The sequence below is a fragment of the Polyodon spathula genome, chromosome 18 (assembly GCF_017654505.1).
Source record: "Polyodon spathula isolate WHYD16114869_AA chromosome 18, ASM1765450v1, whole genome shotgun sequence".
NCBI lineage: Eukaryota > Metazoa > Chordata > Actinopteri > Acipenseriformes > Polyodontidae > Polyodon > Polyodon spathula.
This window is the reverse complement of record NC_054551.1, coordinates 23,406,429-23,412,428: the sequence shown is the minus strand read 5'-3', so window position 1 is coordinate 23,412,428 and position 6,000 is coordinate 23,406,429.

Genomic DNA, 6,000 nt, shown 5'->3' with positions numbered 1-6,000 from the left:
AGTTCTCGGTTTAATGTGTCAAGAAGCTATAGATATACCAGTCATGAGAACAACCCAGACAGCCCACACATGTCTTTGTTTTTTAATAGCACAACTTATAAATCTAACATAGGTCACCACAGGCAACTGGTTGTGGGTGGCTTTCAAGATCAGAGTGGACTGAATTAATCTGGATAAAATGATCTGATCTTTTTTTTTTTTTTTTTTTTTTTTTTTAACAGACAGCTCTTTACTGAGTCCCACATTAAAATCTTTTCTTTTTTTCTACTTTGAAATCTTTGTAATCATTTTGTCTTTGTACATCACATATTGCTGACTACTTATATCCTTTAATTGATCCAATAAACAGTTTATTATTGTAGGGCCAGAGTGTTCTGGCATGCAAGTGAAGGGATAAGCACTGAAGCAGATGTTCAAACATGCTCCCTTTTATGAATGTTTATCCGGTTTACACAACCCCCAGCTTCTGTAGCACCTTAGGAAGAGAGGCGATGCAGACTGAAAGGTCAACAAGACAAATCATGTTATATCCTTCATCTCGATCTAGTTTATCAGTCAACAGTATAGCTGTAAATATTTCACAGTTGAAAGACTAGACAACAGATCAAAATGATTAGATTAGACAGACAGACAGTTTTTTAGACAGTAGTTTAGTCAAAACCTTGGCGTGGCTGGTTTAATATACCCCCGTGGGCAGAACAGACAAAACCATGTCTATTTTAGTACACAGACTTCATCTTTGTCTCTCACTAGTCCTGTACATAATGAGGTCAAAATGTACCCAATGAGGTAGAAAGTATTATGACATCTAATATTATTACAAAGCTGAAGCAATATGTAACCGAGAGTCAGATTGTTACTTTACCTTAAAAGGTCAAATAAGACGCAACAGGAAATGCTTCAAAATGCACATGTCCATTAATGGCACTGTTGCACACAATTCTTTAGTTGAAAGGATTTACCAAAATAATGTCTCCAATATATAATGTAGCTTTAGGTACATGTATTAAATAACAGAACAAACGTGTATCACTGTAGTTTATATACCCGTACTTTGAAGTGTATCCCTAATAGGTTAACTTGTATGCATGCATAGCATCAAAATATTATATTGTGATTTAATAATGTCATACAAACTTACAGATATACAGTGTGTGATGAATTGGCTTAGAAATTGGAATAGAGGGGGCTCCTGACTGGCGCATCCAGGGATGTGTCCTATAGCCTGGAGATCACAAGTTCGAATGTTACAGCCGACCGTGACCGGGAGCTCCCAAGGGGTGGCGCCTAATTGGTCGAGCACCGCCCGGGCGGAGAGAGGGCTAGGTCGGCCAGGGTGTCCCCAGCTAACAATGCACCAGCGACCCCTGTGGTCCTGCCCAGGGCTGCGTTGTCCTTCGACGCTGTAGCTCAGAGGTGGCTTCATGGTTAGTCTGCAGTGTGTAAAAAGGCGGTCTGCTGACAGCACACGCCTTGTAGGACAGCGTGTGTTCGTTTGTTTTGCCACTCCCGAGTCAGCGCAGGGGTGGTAGTGGTGAGCTGAGCCTAAAAATAATTGGACACAACTAAATTGGGGAGAAAATAATAATAAAATGGTAATTGGTGACGACTAAATTAAAAAAAAAAAAAGGAATTGGAATAGAAAGGCAAGAGCTGGATATGAACAACAAACCACACAGTTCAAAGGCAAACATCTTACCATTCAACTAAAGAGCAAGCTGTATATTTGTGAGGTAAATAAGGGTCTCATGCTGATGTCAGTATTATTAACTCATCAGCTGCGAGGAGGAGATTTATTTCAAGTGATACATCAAACATCCCTTTATGGAGAATTTTTAAGTCAATTCTGAGAAGAAAAGAAGGGAATACATATGGACAGAATGTAATTAATGGCACGCAAAGCTACCTAAGGACAGAAGGATGTCTCATGACTAATTATGAAACCTCCACTGTCCCACATTTATGTTTAAGATAATGAAAATAATAAAGCATTTCATTCCTTCTGTGAAGTCTATTTTATCAAAAAGCACACCTGTTTTCTTTCCATATGGTACTTTTAGCTCTAAGAACACAAACTTCCAGTGAGGACCTGCTTGTCTTTATTTCACTTTAAGGGCCAAATGGTACCACTTTTATCTTCTGGCTCTGAAAAAGCAAAGCTGAAGTTTTCACCAAAGGCTAATTAGGCTTTAGTGTATGGGGAATTAAACCATTTAATGTTTCTGAGAATTAGGGATCATACAATCATATGCTGTACTATTGACCCAATGCAATAATTAGAGACAACTGCTGAAAGTAATGTATGGTAGCATCAGTTATGCAATGTCATTTCCTTTTACCAGCTTACATTCCCCTTCCTAAAAGAGAATTGTAGGCCTCGGTTTGCTTGAATGAGGTACCAAACATGTTGTAATTAGGAAGTTAGGTATTCCAGTTTGAATACAATTTGAGCATTTCTTTATACCAGTATATAAGTAACATTTGACAGTTTAAACGACTTGTATTAGTGAAATCCCTAAGAAACACCATTAACTATTATAACCACTATCTTGTATTCAGTTGGTCCTACAGTGCCATTAGTAATGTCTGATTTGCAACAGGCCTTCTGTGACTTGTGTCTTTTGCTGAACGTTGATAAAACTAAACTTGTGCATTTTAATAGAAAAAATACGACAGGTTCTCTTAATAGTGTTTGCAAATGATTTACTTCTAGTAAGATTGAATTAGAGCAAGTAGCAGTTTATAAATATGTCGGTATTTGGCTGGACAGTGCTTTGTCTTTTAAAACCCATACTGATCAATCTAAAGTTAAGTCTAGAATTGTTTTTCTCTTTCGCAATAAATCATGTATACTCTAGTCCAGATGTCTGTTCTTCCAATACTAGATTATGGTGATGTTGTCTATAAAATGGCCTCGAAAGATGCTTTGGGGAAGCTTGATGCTTTATACCATTGTGCTGTAAGATTTATAACCGGTGCTTCTTATCTTACTCATCACTGCGATCTTTATATTAAGGTTGATTGGCCTTCATTGCACACTAGGCGATTGGATCATTGGCTTAGATTAGTTTACAGATCCCTGATTTGGAAAACTCCACTATATCTGTGCAACCTATTACAGTTCTCTGCATCAGTTTACAATTTAAGATCAGATTCATTTATTAGATTGGTTCTTCCCAGAGTGTCCACTGTTTTTGGGTGTAATTCATTTCAGTTTGTGGCTGCTTATGACTGTAATGAATTTCAAATAAAATTAAAACTACAATGTTTTGGTCCGGAGGATGTTTTTAATCGGAATCTGAATTCACTATTGTTTGATGCATGTGTATGTGCTTGTTAATGTGTTATTTGTTTATTTATTTTATTTATTCTATGTTGTATTTGTTAGCTTTGTGCTGCTGTGATGTTTGTCTCTTGACCAGATCATCATTGTAAATTAGAATTTGTTCTCAATCTTCTTGTCTAGTAAAATAAAGCTTAAATGAAACCTTGGGTTCAAAAGCCACCTGGCTTTAAATTGTCATTAAATAAGTGCTATTAGATGAGAAAGGATCATCATCACCCTTTGCCCTGCCCGAAACCTTTATTGACAGCAACCTTCTTTTCTTATAATCACCAGTGTTGTAAGAAAACAGAAACCTTACGTTTTCCTGTAGCACACTGCTGCATCCTGTAGAAAACCCCACAGCTGTTTATCAGGAAATTAAAGATTTTTAACACTATGTTTTTTATCTCAAATCTTAGAATGATCATTTATTAACATGACTGAAATATCCACATTTAAGATTAAAGTGATAATGAGTGCTTATTGTAAATGGTATGATTTCCAGTTTTTTACAACATATTCTGTTTTAACCTCATGTAACCTCAACCTATGCACAGTTATTAAAGAAAAATAAAATTATATCTCTTAAAACGGATGTCTTGGTGTTACATTCTGTTCAATTATCTTGTTGCTTATTAATCCACTGTTGCTTCAATTCATTTAGGGCAGCAAAATATGTTTGTACTGCAAGAGTGTGCTATGAAATTGTGAATCATGACATGCTTGTGAATTTAACAAGGATGAATAAATCTATTTTATTGTGACATTTTTCAGCTATTACATTTTAAATTTGTCAGATTATGGGGTGTGAATGAACAATACATATAATAAACCATTAAAAAAAAAAATAATAATATTAATTGTAAAAATGAACAATCTAAAACAACAGTCATTTTTACTGTGGAATTATTTAATCTGCAAAACATATATTTAATCGTATATAAATTTTTGCATTTCACACTGTATTAAACCTGTGAGACTTCTCATTTCACAATTCAGTTCAGGGTGGGTTCAAACTCCATTTGCGTCATCCCTTCTGAAACCTGATCTGACGTGGTTTGGCAGTTTGGGTGAATTGGTTTAGTTTTTGTCAAATATTTTGGATGGTTTGTATGTCAAATTCAACATTGCTTTAATTTTCCAGAAGGATCAGGCCTCCAGCATCGAATGACTTCAGAGGCTAGTGAATTAGCTCACAGGACCAACTTGCCCACACCCTCCTAGACCTTAAACAGATTTAACTGACACACCAAGAAATACTTGAGCTGATTGTTACTATGAAGACTTCCTCAGGATGGCATGTTGTTTATTTTTTTAGGTTTGGTAAGCAGGATAGGGAATCCATCCTTGAGGACACACAATGATGTAGAGTGGATACATGTAATCTATTGCTTCAAATGTGTATAGACTGAATATCACACCAGTATAAAGGTCTATGTAAGCTCCAATGACATAATTCATGGTTTACATTCAGCATAAACATGTTATAATAATGTATTATTTCTAATAGTGATCACGTGATTCGGATGTTAGAAATATTTGAATTTATGCTAATGTAAAATAGGGAAGTGATTCATGAAACTTGAGTACAGGTGATGTTGTTTCACTTTTCAGTTAGCTCAATTAAAAAAAAAAAAAGTACAAAAACGTCACACCCTGTGACTCTCATCCCCGTACAACAACAAAAATACATTTTGATCACTGTACTTCCTGCCAAAAAAGTTCAAACACTTGCAGGGACTTTTTGATAAGGTGATATTTTATTTAAATACATTTGTGAGGAATTCATTAGACACATGTCACAGCAGTTTCCATTCACAGAAAAGTACAAGGTACATCAAGTGTCTCCTTTGTTAGTATAAAAACCATGACTGTAATTTACAGTCAATGCGCCCTGCAGTTTTTGTTTAATGTATTGCAGCAACAAAATGTTTTTTTATTTTTTAATTAAGCAATAATTAGTTTTTAAATGTAGTGTAGGAAAAGGTAAACATTGCAAATTCTAATAAACAAAATGACCATTAACTAAACAAGTTGTATTACAGAAACTACATTTTAGTTGCTGTTCTTCTGTAATTTAGCATAAATAATATATACCTTAAAAGCTGTAGGAAATGTCACAATACACTACAACTTTTGATTTCTGTAGTGTATGACTAGACCTAGTTAAAATTATTGCTTAGACAATCAATGAGACTACAGCAGAAGAAAGCAAAGTAAGAAGCAAAAATGTCAACAGTTGTATGCTGTTTTAAATCCAACTTATTTTACATATCATTTTATATAAACTGGCCGTGCAGTAGTCATAAATCAATGCTGCAGAATTCTTTGTACACCCGTCTTGTTAAGCTTGCTCATCAGGTGTGTTGGCTTTAGTTGTTTAGTATTGTTGCTCGTTCCCTTTTGTCTTTGATTTTGCAGTTGCAGTTGCACTTGGATACAAATGCTTTGACTTGTTAAGACCTGCTGTCATTCCTCTTTTGTTTCAACCAATTTTACAGCCAACTGCCTTTGTTCATGGGTCTAATATTTTCTAACAAAGAGGGCACATATTTCATGGGGTGGGAACCAGGGCTGCTAAAGGAAGGAAGTGTTTTGCAACTTAGGATTCGAGGCTTGGCCTCTAGAGCAGGGGAGAGAGTGAGAGAGAAAAAGAAGGGCCGGACTCAATCGAG